Here is a 19,065-nt window from a genome sequence, read left to right on the forward strand (position 1 = left end):
AAAATAAGAGAAAGTGTTGAGAACAGAAAATTAACGTTTATGTTTATTTTCTACTTAACATAGAAATACCCTTCAGTTATGAATTCTGAAAGACAGTGTTGTTTTTATTTGCATCGTAAATATTCAGCTGATTTTAATTTATATCAGTTGATATTGCTGAATAATTTCACTAAAATAATAATTTCTTGAGTAACGGGATGATTCTGTTTTCAAACTTCAGTTATGTAAGATAGTAGAAAGAAGTAAATTCAGGGAACTGTGTCATCCTTCAGTATATTTGGCAGTTAGCAGACGTTAAACTGCTATATAAAGACTACGGTGTATAACTTAATAACTCGTGCTAAAACAAGCTTTGTTATCCATGACTCACCTCGAAATGCACTGTTAAACAAATCACATATGTGAAAAGTTGGTCTGCTATTTGTTTAAAATATGAGAAACTGCTATGATAGCCTGTTTTAAAACTTAATGCTCTCTCATCACATAATGGATAGTAGTCTTATTTAGTGCATTTCCAATAACTTGAATAAAGAACTGGTTTTGTGTGAGTTTCCATGAAGTGTAATGAAGTTAAATATCAAGAATTTAATATAGAAGAAACTATGTGGACTAAGAAATAAGTTTAATAAGCTGAGGACTATCTTGTCCTCCTTCATGTTTGGTGGTCAGCAGACTTGACTGCTATTACTATGCACTGTAGTCCTTTGTGTCTGTGGTGCAGTGAGGCTGCTGGGTGCCAAACATGTTGATAGATGAGATCGTCCTGAATTTACTGAATTTATTTCTAAAGAAATATTGCCGTATTTGACCCTGAACCTTAAATTTTTATTTAAAAATAGTTTATTTTATTATTTTAATCGCTACATTATGGGAAAAATAATGAAAAATTCAAACACATTTCTTAATTTTTATTGAAAAAACACCATGTTGTGAAATGCAACACTATGCAGTTTTAGGAAAATCTAGTACATTTAATTTTCTGTGCAGTAGTTATTTTATTTGAAAGTTACACATGGAAAGCCTTGAAGCAGCTACTAATTTTGTCATTATATAATATCCCATTCATTTTGGCATTTTATAACTGTTTTATAAGGTGTATTCTGTGGGTCCATGAAGGACAGTGATCCAAATCATTTCTCAACTCTTTTGGGGAAACGTGTGTGTGCAAACGTTAATGTGTCCTATTTCAGATAGTAACTTTTCAAAGAATAAACTATCCTTCTGAAAACAACATCACTTCTGAAATGTGGTAAATTTCATTAGCAATTTTTTATTTGTTTCTTTTGCTTCAGTGGTTTTCTTATAAAATAAATTCATGAATTTCCAACTGATCAAAGTATGTAAATAAAGTATCCATATCTATTCAAAGTATTAGAAGACTAAATGCACAAGGCATAATTCCTTATGGGTTTAGGTAATTAACTATATAATATCAGTATAGATACACCATAGTTTACCCATAAATTTGAACTACGTATGTAGTGTAAAAGGCATTGTTTTAATTGTATCTCGTATTGTGGGTGCCTTCACGAGATAGCTGGTATTGCACTACTTCAAATAAATAACGCTTCTCTGGTAGATAAGACTACTGTTATTTACTTTCAGAAAATAAATAACAGAAAGTAAATAACAGTAGTCTTCTCTACCAGAGAAGCGTTATTTATTTGAAGTTGTGCAATACCAGCTATCTCGTTGTGAAGGCACCTGCAATACGAGATACAATTGAAACGATGCCTTTTACACTACATACGTAATTCAAATTTATGGATAAACTATGGTGTATCTACACTGATATTATATAGTCTATTCAAAGTATGCACAAATATGTTCAGTGTACATGACCCAAAATAGCATTCAGTTACCCATTCCGTTCATGCAAGTAGTTGGAAAAATTAAGGAGATGGGATTGGCATTGGATAAAGTGTGGAGGGGACCTTCAGAGTTCCTGTTGAAACAAGGATGGCAACTGTATCTGTAATGTTTGCACTCAGCCTGAACAAATATCCACACTGTATTTCTCTGGAAACTGAGCATCAAAATATGGTATCTTGAAAAGAAATCATTGACATCCTTACAAATTGCAAATATCAGTCCCCGAGTAAGGATGATTCTGATTGACATATGAAGTTTGGTGAATGGCATTGCACTCAATGCAATAAAATCCTGATTTTGGAACAGCTCTGTTTTTCAGGCTAATTTTATGTGTAAGGTGAAGTTATGTGTATGGTTTGGTCTTTGAAAGAACCTAATAATTGGCACACTCTTCCAAAACAATGGAAGTGGGGGAGGTGGAGAAATATGCCTTTGATACATTGCAAATAAAGTTTTTCCAAGCATTCTCAATGAACAAGGTATGATTTCAGCCATTAAATAAAAGAATGGCTGGATGAAGAGTTCCTTCAACATTGGATTGGTAGCAACCTGTGGAATGATAATCACGATCCACTGACCTTACATTCTGGACTTTTACCTGTGCATCCATCTCAAAGCCAAGGTGTATGCTCTGAAAATATACAGTTTCAAGCATCTTACAGAACAAATTGCCAGTTATATGCTATCAGAGCACATTTTAAACAATTTCTGCTATTCTTGTGGACAGGTAGAAACGTTTGTATTATTGTTTGTGTTAATGGTGTCCTTATTGAATGTACTGTGTAACAATTATGTATAGTTTCAGACTTATGTGACATCATGTATTACAGAAAAGATAAATAATCAAATGTAAGTTTTTTCTTTTGTTATAGAAATGCAGTACTATGCAAGGTGCATTTGAAAGCATGCTTATTGTATAAGGTTCCATTTCTAAAACAAAAGAAAAATGTTTTGTTTCATTATTTACAAACTATAGAGATGCATTAATTGAGACCATTTGCTATCTGAGAAGAGATAAATGTATCTGAAAAGAGACAAATGAGATTGTATCTGAGAAGAGACAAATGAAACAAGCTTTTATAACAAAGCCTTATGCTAAACAACTAACAGAATAGCCTCTCCATGATACTATTTAAAAGTAGTACATTTTAAGATGACTAATGCAGTTCTCATTATGTTTTTAGTACTATGATTAATTACAGAAGGCAAAAGTTTTAAAACTTAAACTCAGGTCAAGGGTAGGATACATAGAAATTTCTGGCAGATGCTAACCTCATGCAGGCTTTTTAAAGTTTGTTTCTATTTATGATTGGCATCTGCCCAAGATTCTGTTTTATTTAAACTATTATAAAACTATCATAGCACTACCAGCTTGCAGATTTGCAGTTAATCAGCAATGATGGCAGAATGTTGCACTCAAAACCCCAATGAATGCTGTTACGTGTAATGCATTTTGTGCCTCTTTGCCTGAATGAGACAGTGCAGAACTATGAATATAGTTTAATTTTACATTTAGAAACAGTACCAGTAATAACAGCTATAGGTAACGATTTTTATAACTTTCTAATAAGTTGCAGCAACCATGTTTTTATACCATGAATTGCCACTATCATAGCTGGTAAGAAATTAATTCCTCTCTTTCTAAATTTCAAAAGTTAAAAAACAGACTCCATGTATATTTGTAAATAAAATTGTTTGCTGATTGTTACCCAGAAGTGGAAAAAAGGATTTCCTATACAAAGGCACATCAATTCATGTACGTAACTGTACATGAATGGGATTCCATTCATGTACAGTTATTATACCAAGTTAACTTGGTAGAGTAACTGTGTATTTCTTAATCTCTAACTTTGACTTACTTTTTTTTTTTTATCTAATTTAAATATGTGGAAATAATGTAGATAATTAGCAACCTAAATTATATCATATTTCTAAGATTTTTACAAGTAGAATGTCATTAGTTAAAAAAAAAAAAATAAATAAATAGAAACCTCCATTCTCATTGTGCGCACATCCTTAATTTTGTCTTTTTTCCTCCTCTTTCTCTCAGCTTATCTTAGGAAGAGAATCCTAAAGTGGAGCTGAAACATTGATATCAATTGCGGTTTTATTTATTTAATTGAATGTGCCTTTGTGTAGGAAATTATTATTTTCTCTTCGGGGTAACAATGAATAAGCCATTTAACTTGTAGATATATAGGAAGTCTGTTTTTACCTTTTGCAATGTAATTAATTTCCACTTAATGACATTCAGAGAGCATAATTCCTCACTTTGAACAATGTGAATGTGACTTTATAATGTAAGTGTATAACAATATATAATGTAATTTTATATCACAGTATGTTCTAGTCACATAACCTGGGAATAGTGTAGTGTTATTATTATACTCATGTACCTCTTAGTTTACTGTGGTATTTTTAGTTTAAATTTAAGCTAAAATCTTGGCTCAGACTAGAGCAGCAAAGCAAAGAGCTCAAAGTAGTGAGAATGTTTTAGCTTGTGTGAGAAATGCCATGGGCAGTTCTCCTATGAATTGGGTCTTATAGTGTGCCCTGCTTATTGTGTATTTTGGTGGCACTAAATGATACAACCAAAGGAGATGCCTCTGTGAGTTTTCGATCCAGAGTGCGAGGAGATTAAGTGCAAATATGAGAGTTTCAACAGCAGAGTTAATGCCCTTGAAGGAATTAAAACAAGGAGCCCATCAAGCACTTAGCTTCCCAGCTCAGCACTAGAGTCTACACATGCGTTTCTCAACCTGTGATCCGTGAGTTGGTTGTAGGTGGTCCTCGGGAAGGTAAATTTTATTGCAAGTATAAAATATAATCACAAATAAAATTAAAATTGGCAATCAACTGTTTACTTTGTAAAAGAAAGCAGGCACAACTATCAAATTAAAATTTTTAAAGCCCTTTTTTCAATAAAAAATATGACAACATATTAACTTTTATTTCTTTTAAAATTTCTCTTACCATTTGTACATTATTACCACCAATTCATTACTTAGCAGAGCTGATAATAAAAGAAAAAACTATAAATTTGTGAGGAAAATTCATAAATGTAAAGAAACACTACCCGGTGGTCCGTGGTAAGTAAAGAATGCTTGAAGTGGTCCATGAATGATAAAAGGTTGAGAAGCATTGGTCTACACTCATGCATCAAATGACACAGCAGCATCTGCAAAGGCAGAAAGTGCTAATCTAACAGGAAGTAGCTATTGTCAGTGACTCTACTATCAGGTAAACTGGAAATGCATTGAGCAGAAAAGGATAGGTGTAATAAGACCAAAATATGTCTGCCTGGGGTAAGTTATAGGACAGTTATCTTTTAATGGCACAAAATTGATATTGTATATGTTGGCAATAACGATATTAAGAATAGGTGATTTGAGGATTTACTTAATAGGTATAGGACAAAGTTGAGAAAAAGCCATGAGTTAGGATTGAAATTGAAAGAGTCTGTAATTTTGTTCAAATGTGAAGGGAGTAAATCAAGTTGTCCCTGGAGAGATTGTGCAAGGTTCGTGGAATAGAATTTTTCTTAGCATGGTCTGTGTTTGTTAACAAGAAAGAGTTTTTGTGGGAATAGGATACACTTAAATAGAAGGAATGCAAGAATATTTACGGATGCTGTCAAAGCAGTGCGGAGCACACGCTTCTTGATTAGACCGGGGTTTGAGCCTGTGACCACCAAATACAGAGAATGCGGAAAGGTCAGGGAATGACCACCACATATCCCCGGAGCAATATGGCCTTAGTTGCTAATTGCTCCTAAAAAAAAACCAAAATAACAAATAAAATCAAAGCATTGTTAAATGGGTTAGGAAACTGCTTGTTTGTTTTGATACAAAGACTGATAGTTTAAAAGGAGCCACAAACAGAGGTGAAATTGATTCTTATACTGCTTCTATTGGGACATTTAATAGCCTGGAAGACAAGGGAGATTACAAGGCCTGCTGGGAGGGGGTCTTCATGGGAGAATTAAATATATGAGTTATGTTAGGGTAAGAGCAAAAACAGGTGCTCACATACATGTGTCGTACACTAATGCTAGGAGTAGAGTAAATAAATTTGATGAATTTAAAGTATTGGTTAAGTCATCAAATGTGGACATTGTGGTAATATTGAATACATAGTGCTAGTGCTGCTCTGACATAAAGAATGCAGAATTTAAATACATTGAGTACAATGTGTACAGACAGGATGGGCGAAAGTTATGCTCTTGGTTAAGGAGCACATTCAATTTAAGGCAGTTCACCCAGTTGAACATGAGTTCCAGTGTATTATTGAGATAATGTTTTATATCCCCAGGGGCTCATATCTGGTGAATATGGGCTTGGCACATCCAGGGTCCTGAGCTGGATATCATTCTTCTCTTTCTTGGTGATTCTTTTTTACTTCTCTCTCTCTCAGCAACTTGGCTGGTGCAGCATAAACCTCAGGCTTCCTTGCACTATATGGCTAATAATAATAATAATGACATTAAGTGCTTGGAAAACAAAAATGAGTATGTAGTATGTTGTAGTCAGTGGCACGTTATCCTATAGGCAAAAATGACATTTGCCTAGGGCCCAATCAGAGGGGGCCCCAAAATCAGGTTCAAAATCTTTTTTACTATTTTTTTAAGTTATTTTTATTGTAAACTGAACTTTCTACCTTTCAAAGTCAGTGAACTTTAATTGAAGATTAATTTGAAATTTTGGTTTTTGTTTTTTTTTTTCAAAAATGGTTTTACTGATTTTGATGAAATTTTATGTTTAGTTCTATGTCATATAATTTATTTGGTTTGTTGTCACAATAAAATCAAATTGAAAATGTTCTTTATTATTTTCTTTAGATGGGGCCCCCAAATTCCATTTTGCCTTGAGCCCCATGAAGGTATAACGTGCCACTGGTTATAGTATGTCAAATGACTATGAGTATAACAATAAAAACTACACAGACTAAATCAGAATATCTTATAATTGGGGATTTTAACTTTCCACATAACAGCTGGAACTTATGGGTCACTTACTTAGTGGCAGAACTTTTCTGAATTCATTGGATGACTGTTTTCTATACTCTACTAGAGAGGCAAGTGTAAAGTGTGTTAGTTGTGTGACGGCACCAGGGGTTTGGGGGCCCCATCTAAAGAAAATGATAGAGAACATTTTCAATTTGATTTTATTGAGATCTCCATCTCTGTGGAGGCCAGAGATTTAAAAAGTGCGTGGGGAGTGGTTTGTTGTGTAGTGTTATGTTCTGTTGTTTCTCTGACCATTTAGCCCTTGGGCCCCTATTGGGACCCACCATTGCCCACACTTTGCCACGAGGAGTCAGGTCAGGCACCCAGTAGATTATTGAAGTACTCTGGCAGGTTCCACCACCCAATTTCTGAAGATTTCAGTGGGAAGGCCTACACACATATATATATATATATATATAAAAAAAAGGAGGGGGTTAAACACTAGAATTTGGCCAAAAGAGATTTACAAGAAAGCAGTAGAATTTAGACATTGATTTGAATTTGGCTGTATTGTTAGGGGGTATACCTGGTCGGTTTAGTTAGAGTGGACAAGGGGAGAGACTGAAGACTGGGGGAAAACAGGTAGAAGGATGGGGACAATAGAGTAGGCATCCCCAAAGAGTTCAGTGGGGACGAGCCCCACCAGGCGAAGTATGGGGGAGGCAGGGAGGGGAGGAGACAGAGACTCATCTCCTTCCTCCCGTGCCTGGGGATGGGGTTTTAAAGGGAACTCTATTAGAGTACCTAGTTCAGATCGCAAATGGCATGTTGGCAGCAAGCTGCAGTATGTGATGGTTGTAAGGTCCACATAGTGTCGAATCCAGTAGGAAGGTCAAACTGCCCGTCCAGCTCTGGGGGTGGGATATGTTAGTTGGTGTGGGGAACCCACCAGGCGAAGGGGTGGGAGAGAGACATATTTACTTCATTCATAATCTGCATTCTCTCCACTTGCATTCGTTTTTATACTTTTTTCTTATATTTTATAATTCTCCCCCCCCAACCCCATTAGGTTATATATTTTATTTATTTATATATTTTTTTTCCACTTACTCATTCAACTTTTTCTCACACACCAGGGAGATGCAATTATGTGTAATGTAAATTTAAATACTAATTAAAACTTGCGTTAGTGTGTACTTCTCTGTAGCATTTATGGTTTGTGTTCTTTTTTTTACACACTTGCACTCTCATTCATTCTTCTGGCTTTCAGATCATTTGTTCAACTCTTGCTTTCTGCACTGCACTCTCTGGGCACCTCAACTTTAATGACCAGTCATGGTGCAGGTCGCTGCAAGTTTTTGCAGGTCGGGAGAATGCAGTAATAGTGTTTGTGTTGTTATTAAATGTTTGTTAGTATATATAGAGTAATGTAAGTTACTATTAACTTTGTATTCTTTCGACCATTTACATTTGCTGTTCCACTCATTCCCATTCACTCTCTCTTTCCCTCATGCTAGGTCACTCGTTCTTTCACCAAAACTGCCATTTATTCCTTTTTACCATAATTCCTAATTCACTCAGTGCCCAGCCTGTTCATTCTGTCTTTCATTCACATTCATTCATTCATTATCCTCATTCATTCTACATTGCATCCCCTTGCTACTAGCTTACTGATATTTTTCAGCTAATCTGTTTCCCTGGCTGCCTGTACTTCTCCCTTCCCTACATGGTTACTTATTTGGTGTGGGGCCCCATGTTCCTGCACATGACAGGGTGGTTCTGGGGGTACCCAGGTCAATCTGGTTTTGTCATGTCAGGTTTCTGTCAGGGTGCAGAATACTGCTCTCCTAACAGTTTTTAAGTAATCGTCTGGGTGTGGAGGGAAACACGGGCAATTTTAACTATTCATTATTGTTTAATTGCTGGGGGGGCTGAATTGCCATTCTTTGGATAGTTCTGTGCATTTCGAATACTTTATGTGCGACAGATATCAAGGCTTTATAATTTAACTTTTCTATGATGAATAGATGTTCTTCTATGATGAATAGATGTTCTTCTATGATGAATAGATGTTCTTCTACCCTGGGAAGTGGGCTAATCTGTGCTATTAGCTGTGTTCTGGGGATTTCATAAATTATACGTTCATATAGAATGTGTGCTCAGTCTTCACTCTCGCCACAGGTGCAGTTTGGGTTATCAGTCAGCCCTAAGGAGGTTAGTTTTGCCTTTAGGGAGCCATGACCTGTCAATATAAATGTTGTAAAAAGTCAAGGGCACACCATATAGGTGGCTTCGGGCTAACCATTGCCACCCATTGCAGAGACCTTTTGCTACCCAGACCTCTGGTTTCCTGCTCCCACTTTGTTTGGCATGGAGCTTTGTGGCTATTCTTTTTCTTTCCACATTGAAGGTGTTAGCTGTATCAAGGGCTACCTACCCCAGAAATTCTGTGGGTATGCCCTTTTTTAAGTCTATAATGCAAGCCTCTTTTGGCTACTTCCGGCCAGCAACTGTAGCATAGGGGTGCTTACTGTGTGACATGCTCTGATAATAGTGAGAAGTATTGTCCTTTGTATCGATTCTAATTTATTCCAATTTCTTAGTATGGCTGAGCAGGTGAACCACGCACCAGCTCCCTAGGTGATAACAGGTAGGAACATTGCACGGTATATGATTTTGAGTCCCCAATCTGCTTGACTGTTCCTGGCAATCATACCTGCATAATTTCTCACTTTCTTTGCCAGTTATGTCAAATGGGGATAAAAAGTTAATTTTGAACCAAAGACCATATTTTAGTTCTGGTACCATTTTTATATTAGTTGTGTTAGTTTTGATTTGTGGATGTCTTCGTATGTCCAAAATGCCTTTTAGAAGTACATTCCATTCCATTTATTATTATAAATGGAATGGAAAATATTTGTATTTTAGAAGTACAGTAAACCCCCGCTATTCGCGGTATATGTATTCGCGATCGCTGATTTAATATAAAATGAAACCTAAAAAAATGTGAATTTTAAAGCGCCGTGAATATTTTCCGCCATAAAAAAACATGGGCGTGGCTAAAATTATCTTTCCCGGTAAAAACAGAGTTCAGTGGGTGGGGGGGGGGGTGACAAAATCGCGAGCGTGGATGTTTCTCGCTAATCCTTGTTCAGTATGTGTTATGCACTTGTCATGGAAGGTTTGGTCGTTTGCTTTTAATTTATATGCTTATAAATTGATAAATTTATTTTATAAATTTATAAATTGATATGCTTACAAAAGTGATAAATCTACCGTTTTGCAGTGTAAAACAGACTTTTTCGAGTGTGTTAACGGAAGATGTGCCTTTATTGTGGACAAGTTCTTTTTTATCCGTACAAAAATATGGCTACGAATAACAAGAGAAATATGAAAGAAGGTGATGACATTAGCGAATAAAATTGAGTTATTAGGCAAAATTTCTAATGGTGAAAGTGTCTCTTCAGTAACAAAACATTATAAAATCAATGAGTCAACAGTACGATCAATCAAAAAATCGGAAGAAAAAATCTGCCGTAGTGTCCGTGAAAACGCGCTAATTGCTTCAAAAATTTGCTCTGTAACTCGTGATGTTAAATTAGAAAAAAATGGAAAAAGCTTTAAATCTGTGGATAGAAGACTGAACTCAAAATAAAATTCCGTTTAAGTTCACTCATCATTCGTGAAAAGGCAAAATTCCTTTATCAACACTTTAGCGAAACTGGTGATAGCACTGGCGGGATAAGTTTTTTTGCTAGCAAAGGCGCTGGTTTGAAAGATTTGTTTGAAATTTCTAATAAATATTACATTTAATATTAAATTGTTTCTTATTTTCATTTCGATGCCATATGCATGCATTTCACTATGTACAGTCATATTATGAAGTACATATAATACATACATAGACACAATTTTAGACTAGTTTTTCTTATATATTTCATACTTTGGAACGGAACCCCTTTATTACTATGGAAGCAATAACTCAGTATTCGCGTTTTCGGTATTTGTGACATTTTCTCAGGAACGTAACCCCCGCGAATAGCGGGGGTTTACTGTACAGTATTTGTTTTTTGTTTTTTTTTTCAGGCGATATTTTCAGCATGTGCATTTGTGCCCACTCCTGCAGCTTCAAGAGGGTGGCATTTGATCTTTGCTCTACTGCCACTCATGTTACCTTTTACAAGGAAAATCATGTCATCTGCAAAGGCCAGGCTTTCCACGGGGGCCCAGATCCAAGGCCAGAAATTCGTCCACAACAATGTTCCAGAAGAAAAGGCCAAGGATTGAACCCTGTGGGCAGCCTTTATTCATGGGGCATGTCAATTCCTGGAACCTTGTGCATACTGACACACTTCTGTCTGTAAGGTAGCTGTTTATTACCTTAGAGGTTTTGTGGGGCATTTGCCTGGTGGAATCTCCTAAGAACACTAGGCCACCAGAGTGAGTCAAATGCCCCAGCAAAGTCAATAGAGATTTCCAGCATATATTTATCCTCTGAGTTTTTAACTGTTGTCAGTAGGTGGTGTATGGCATCCTCCGTAGAGTTGCCCTGCTTAAAACCATACTGATTGTTGGAATGTAAACCTGCTTCTGTGTTAGTATTGAGCTAATCTACTATATATTAGTCTTTCGTATATTTTCCCTAGTACAGGGAGTAGGGCTATTGGTCTATATGATTTGGGATCAATAGGTGGTTTCTCGGGGTTTTTGAGAATTAATTAATCTTAACACAGCTTTTTTCCATATTTTTGGGAATATATTTTCTGTCATACAGTTATTATATAGTGCTATTAATTTGTCTGGTGATATTTCTGCTAGTTTTTTTGATAATCTCAACCTCTAAGAGGTCAAAACCTGGACATTTATTGATTTTAGTTTTAGATAGTGCTATTATTAAGTCCTGTATAGTAAACAGAGGTTCAATATTGGGATTGTCATATTCAGTGTTTTCTTTTATAATGTCTAGCTGTGAGGGAGAATGACCCCCAGTTTCAATCTGAATAATATTGTCTAGGATGTTATTTACAGAGTCCGCCCAACACAGGGTTGGGGTTCCATCTGGTTTGACAGTAGTTTCCAAGACATCTCCTCTTGGCAGCTTGTTGGTCACTATTCTGTAGAGAACTCACCAAGTGTTATTGTTTCCAGTAGTTTCCACCAAGTGCCTCCAGCATTCCTTTTTCTTGTCTCTTATAAGGGCTGTATACTGATTCCTGAGAGTTCTATAAGAATCTCTTAGTGCATTCACCTCATTTTGTGGCCAAAATGTTCTGGATCTTTGAAAATTTCTCCTCGCCTGGTGCACCTCGCTCCTGAGTATAGTCAGTTCAGGGCACCACCAGGGGACTGCCTGCTTCCTCGGTTTTTTCTGTGCAGTAGACAGGTTTGCTGTTTTTGTTAAAATTTTTGTCATAGTCAGTGCTTATTCGTCCGGGCTGCAGTTGCCTGATCTAGACCACTCATTTTCCTGTTTTTGCAGCTCAGCTGCTGTATGTTCTCTGAAAATCTGCCAGTTTGCTTTTCTAAGGTTATACCTTTTGATATCCAACAAGGAATGTTGGGTTGTTTGTAATTGCCTGTTTAGTTTGAAGGTGATGGCACTGTGATTTGATGTGATCCAGGCTGGCCGGACACACCAGTCTGTAATTTTATAGGTTATTGAATTGGTAGCAAGAGTGACATGTGTCACTCTTGTACATGGTACTGCTTAAAGTTTGTAACTTATTAGGTTAATTTATCACTTGAAAAGGTGAGGTGGCTATAAAATCTGACAATACCTGGCCATTGTGTGTGTGTGTGTGTGCCTGCTCTATCTTCTGTATGCCATAAGGCTGACTGGTAGTTGACATCAGCACACACTATGATATTTGCTGTAGGTAGTAAGTCTGTGACTGCTTGTAAATATTCTTTGGTAGGATTTATATCTTAACCAGGTCTGGAATAAAGTGAGATAACATAGAACTGTACCACAGCACTAGTGATACGAGCACACACTGCCATTGGGGAGTAGAGGTGACCCACCTTTGTGACTGTAAGGTCAGTGTTTTTAACTATTATTGCTGTAGAAGATACACCTGAGGTGTGTTCTATGATTTTGTAGCTTCTTGGGTATCCTTGAACCCTACTCATATGTGTATATGGTTCTTGGATTACCAAAATGTCTATGTCATTTTCTTTTAATTTGAGCTTGATCTGATCTACAACGGCTCTTGCTCTTTGACCATTCATTGGATGAGATTTAGAGCCCTAAATCTAGTCACGTTTATATTTTCAGTCTGGCCCATAATTGATCCTAGATTGTATAAGTTTTACAGTTTTTTATAGCAGGGGCATTTGTTATCCCTGATGCTGTGTGCATAGTCAGTCAGCCAGCCGTGCTGCCTTGCAGGTAGCACATTTTGGCTGTTGAGACTTATTTTTGCAGCTTTTGTAATCGTGGCCAGTGACTGCACAGTGACTAGAGGTAGGTTCTTTTTGACTGCAATCCCTGGCGGTATGACCATACTTATGATATTTAAAACATTTTTGTATGGGGAAATGTTCCCTGAATCTATGGATAGTCCAGCCAGCATAGATTCTCTGTTGTTCTTGCAGTGCCTTCCATATTTTAGGTGTAATTTCTGCTATTATGTTAAATAATCCATTTTTTTTGCTTTTGGTTCTTCTTTTTAAAAGGAATTTAGCAGTACATTCATCTATTGTCATTATGCTACTGAAGTTTTTATAGTATATATCCATCATTAGGTATTTTTCTAATGTTGCCTCTGGTACATCAAAAAATTAAGATGAGGATTTTTTCCTTTTGACTTTTCTGTTTTAAGTCCGTTTTGTGACTTCGGGTATTGCCCTACCTTTTTTTTAAATTCTCTTTATTTGCTACTCCCAGTAGCACCCCATTTTCTTTTACTTTTCTGATACTGTTAATTTTTATGACCTTTAAGTAGGGCTTTAGTTGCATCATCACTGTTTTTTTTTAACAGTCTCACTGGATTTTTGCTGTTGCTACTTAGGCATACCTTAATGTGTTGATCTCTTTATAATTTTTTTTTTTTTTTTTCTTCTGTCACAGTTTCCACTTTGGTTTTTAAAACTGTTTTCTGTGTTCAACTCTGACTCTCTGCTCCAAGACTCTCCAGCAGTTGACTATCTGTAGTCGTGTTGCAGACGTAATTCTATTTGTTTGCTTGTGGAGAAAGTCTTCTAAATAAAGTTTTAACTCTTTAATTTGTTTGATTGGGTCTTGAATCTGGTTACTAGTTTCAAACCTTATTTCCTCTTCTATTTTGTTCTCTGTATTTTCATTACTATCGTTTTCTTTGTACTCTTTATTTTCTGTTTGATTTCTCCCTTTTTTTGGCCCGTTTCATACCAAGGGGCTCTGATGGACATGCTTCAGTGTCTTCATTATTTATTTCCTCATTATTGTTGGGGGTTCCTTCCCTTAAAACTCTGATATCTGAGTCTGGGATATCCTCTATATTTAAGTTAGGGTTGTCCCCTGATTTTGCATTTTTTTTTTTGTCCTTATTTAAGTCCTTTTCAGTTCTTTTGTCAATATTATATTGTTTCTTCCGTTGGCAGAAATAATTTGGTGTGTCCAATCCCAAATTAGACCTGTTATAACCCAATAATGGGATTTCCTGGTTTTGGCAGGAAAATTGCCTTGCACAAAGGAAACTATCTTAAAAACTAAAAATATCTTAAATCTATTACTAGATCTAAGTTCCCCATTAAAGATAACCTTGATATAACTAGTTTTCAGTCTAATATAGCCAAGATTTTTGGGCCCTTGAGCAGTAGCATAGGAATGGCTTGGCATTGGGGCAGGTGTCAAGGGTGCTGGTATCAGAAGGGCACCAGTGACAGGTGACATCACTTCAGTGCCAAGCTATTTTAGTACCCTAGGCTACCTGACGAAATGGTGCCCCTAGATATCTTCCTTAAAAGATACTAGAGAGCCAATGAGAGCCATTGCCTCTCTAGTACCGGAGGTACTAGAGAGGCAATGAGAGAAAGTGATACTCTTGATCTGATTATCAGCAGTGACTTGTCACACATTAAGAATTGCCAAATAAAGGAGCCACTAGGTGGCAGTCATAATCTGTTGATGTAGGATATACTTAAAGATAACTGTTGTCACCAGTAACGGGAAGGGATGTTACTTTCGTAAAGGTGACTGCAGTAGACTTAGGCTGTTTTTAAATTATTTTCGTTGGGAGCAACCAATGATGTTACCAACTAAAAATTCTAAATGGGAAGCAATCAGAGAAGTAATCAAAGAAGTTACTAAGCTTTTTATTCCTACTAAGAAATATTGTTCAAGACCCAAATGGATGTTGGATGAACTGTTGAGACTAGTGGCAGAGAAGAAAAATGCATTGGTTTGAAAAATGTCATTTTGGCTACTACAGGTTGGCAGTAAACAAAATAATTCCAGGTTATATCCTTTCCTAACCAAAAAACAAAAGACAAAGGCAGCTTGCTCTTGATTTGAATTTTTTTTTTTTTTTGGAAAACTAGTTTTCAGTAATCATTAAAGTTAAAAAAAAATTAGTTGAAGCAATAGATATTTTGCAGCATTAGCATTTTTAGCATTAGTAGAGGCATACGAGCAAGCTTATGCAGCATCAGCCAAAAAAAAAACATGCTCTCATTTCACCCCTCCGTTTGTTCCAAATACCTGTCCAGCTCAGCCTTAAATTTATTTAGGCTATCAACTTCCACAAAAAAAGATGGAAGTCTGTTCCACCAATCAACTACCCACTGGCTAAAGGCAAACTTCTGCACATTTATCCTACAACTGTCTTTCCTCAATTTGAATTTATGCCTTCTCAGGTGATTATTCTGAGCAAGAGGAAGAATCCCATCAGCATTGACAGTCATTGCATGGAATTAACAAACTATTACAAAAATAAAAGTTTATGTACAGTTGTTCTTAGTTGGCCAATTAACGAGTGCAGAAGAAACCTGAAATATAACAAATCTCAAGTCATGATTGGTATTTTAAAAAAATTCCTTATACGAATGCTCAGTAAGAAAATTTTCAGCCAGATCAGGGAATGATGGGGAGATCTCAGTTCAGATTTTTTCTTTCTGATGAAACCTTAGGAAATTTTCTTTAACAAAATCTAGAAAACAGAGCCATTGCATTGTTATTAATAAAATGATTCAACATTTCTGAAGAGGGCAAAGATTTTGATGTTATTTTACTTGAAACAGTGATATCAGTTATACTGCCTAACAGACAATCTGAAACAAGAATCCACAGACAGAAAAATCCTGGGTGTGCTGATGCTTGAAACTATACTGGTAAATATTCCCATGTCTGTATCTTAATATGAAATGTGTGTCTTTGGTGAAATTTAGTCCAGAGTGTGGGTTTAAATAAATTACTGCTTTTTTCCAGTAAAAAAAAATTCATGTATTCATGATTGCAACATGAATTTATATTGTTACTGAAATCATAGTGATGTCTCAGCTGCACCTGAGAAACATGACACAGAATTTAACTTAAATTGGGGAAACAAAGTGTATTTTTGTATTATGAAAATTTTTTTTAGAATGCAAGAAAAGTAAAAATCAAATGCCATCGATATGTGACTCAGTGAACAGTGGTGAGAAACTTGTATACTTGCTTTATGATAAATCATTAGTAGTCTGTACAGAAAACCATTGTGCAATAGACAAAAACAAAATTCAAGTTTTGGACAATTTTGTTTTGAACAGTAGAAATAAAATAACCCAATAGGTTGCTTGTCCTGGATGAAATGAGCTTCAGTTCACTCCACTCTTTCACATGAGTGAAATGAAGTTTGACCTTTATTGCTTCTTTTGATGTAACCAAAAAGATCAACTCCTTAGGCTTTTTTTTTTTTCACTTTTAGACATGATAATTTCTTCTTCTCCAGTCCTTTTTCAGTTATCACAAATTCATTTAGTTCAAAATTAACTGTACTAACATTGTTGTTATTATTATTATTATTAGCCATATGGTGCAAGAAAGCCTGAGGCTTATGCTGCACCAGCCAAAGAGGCTTGTGAGCCCCTGAGGTTACTTATATGAATATAGATTCAATGAACTCATTTCACTCATCATCAGTTACTTTTTTAGGTCTAATTCCACTGCCCATTTTATGCACTTGACCAGTACATTTCATTCTTTTTCTTTCCTCCACATTTGCAAAAATTTCTTTATAGTATTCTTGCAACTCTTTGAAAATTCTGTAATCTTTCCCTAGCCTGATACCCCTCCATAGTAGTTTGATTGCGGAACATGAGTTCCATATTGAGTAAGGTTCTTTCATAATTTGTAGTCATCTTAAGTAGCTTTCTTTTTTTGATGATACTGATTTTACCAAATTCCCTTATCTATTACAGTTTAGCCTTTGATATTTAGATTTTTTTATTTTTTTTTTGAGTGGAACTCAAATGATAAAGACCCCCCCCCCCCACCTAAAATATCTAACAAACACCCACCAAGTAGATAAGACGTATTTCTTAAGGACTGAAGAAGAAGAAATTAGAAGAAGAAGCTAAGATACTAATATAATAAAATTTTAAAATATAAAAATATAATATTAATAGAAATAAATGATAAAACTACCAGTAGCTTTTGGATATACATTTTGCCCTCAATCAGCCTGCAGTAAATGACATTACTCCTGTAACAAAATGAGAAGAAATTGAACCCTGGGATGGTAGTCATTACCATCAGTGCTAACTATCATCCCATGATTCCATTTCTTCTTGTGCTATAACTGGAATGAGCAGTCAAGAGCAAAACATATATTTAAGTTAATGAAAACTGTGGTTTTATTTTTTTATTTCTGACAATGTTAATAAGCAAATAAATAATCTATTCATTTGTTCTGCCAGATGATTACATGCTCATTAATAAAAATAATAACAAAATGAGTCTTATTTACATCAAGAATCAAATATAATAAACAAACACATTGAAAATAATTAGTCACATACACTCTCTATAGGTTACCTGATGGCATCAGCAGTTTCCTTGCAATAGTGGTGGTCTACAGAGAATAGGAATATATTGGCGTTGAGATGCTGAATAAATTTCAGTGAGGGATATGGAAAAAAATCTATTTAGAGAAAAGATTCAATTAGAGAGAGGAATTAATGATAACATCTTTCTAGCACTCCTGAGGGGGGGATAGCATACCAGCTAATAGTATTTATCCCACATAGAAAGGGACTACCAAAAATTTGGCAACTGCACGTAAAGCTTTAATGGGAAGCAACTTCTTGAATGGAACTAAATTTAAGTTTTTTTGCCATTGTTGTGCAAGAGATATGTTCATGGCCAGCTTACAGTTTAGCTCATGTTAAATAGCCAATATTCCACTGAGAGGTGGCTCTTATTGTGCAGGGGTTGCCACAGCTGACCACATTTTAGCTGTATATAAGAGATAGAAGAAAGAAGATAAGTTTTTATGTAGTGGAGAATGATAACTAGGTTGGAGACAAGAAGCAGTTGTCTCAATATCCACATCTTATGGAAAGATAGCTTTAAGGAAGTTTTTTGAGAACGAAAGAAAAGTTAAGTATTAAAGAGTACTTCAAGATCTTTATAACAGAGAACTGATTTAACTGACTGAGATCCATTAAGAGGTTTAAGATTAAAAGGTGAGGTTTTCTTGGAGAAAGAAATGGAGCACACTTATCAGGATTAGTATGAAGGCCAAAAAGGTTAAAATAAGCAGTAACCACAGCAATAGCATCATTAATAAACAAATTGTTTTGTCGTGCTTCCTGAAGTGAGGTGGAAATCTCTCAGATTAATATCATTAGCATAAGCAATGAGGGGCAGTTTGTATAAGTGATAGAGGTGAGATTAAGGCATATATTTTTTTTAATTAGAAAGGGATCAAGCTGTAAAAAAAGGGTTCTATGGAGGCAGATTCCTTTATGAAATTAACTTGTATCCAATAAAATTTTTCAGTGATGGGCAAATAGCATCCAATTATATTTATATTTTCATTCAATTTTATATTTACAAATGTTATTGTACTAGTGGGTATTATATTTATATTGGAGCTATTTTATTATACTGGATGATGAAAATGAAGATTAATTAATACAGCTTTGTGCATTAATAACCTAGTAATAGGTATGCCAAATTCAAAAATGAAAGAATACTTAAATACGTATGGTATCATATGACAATGAAACTAGAGAACAAATAGACCCTGTACTTATAAATGGCAAATGGATTAAAACAAAACAACGAA

At 35.5% G+C, this 19,065-nt stretch overlaps 1 protein-coding gene across 3 annotated transcripts in view; it reads left to right on the forward strand.

Annotated features, from left to right (window-relative positions):
- LOC150083311 (protein FAM193A-like) overlaps positions 1–19,065 on the forward strand; it is a 359,376-nt gene that overhangs the window by 111,482 nt on the left and 228,829 nt on the right. The window lies entirely within an intron of this gene.

Source organism: Mastigoproctus giganteus, chromosome 7, assembly GCF_048544385.1.
Source record: "Mastigoproctus giganteus isolate SK-2022 chromosome 7, ASM4854438v1, whole genome shotgun sequence".
In the NCBI taxonomy this organism is placed as follows: Eukaryota; Metazoa; Arthropoda; class Arachnida; order Uropygi; family Thelyphonidae; genus Mastigoproctus; species Mastigoproctus giganteus.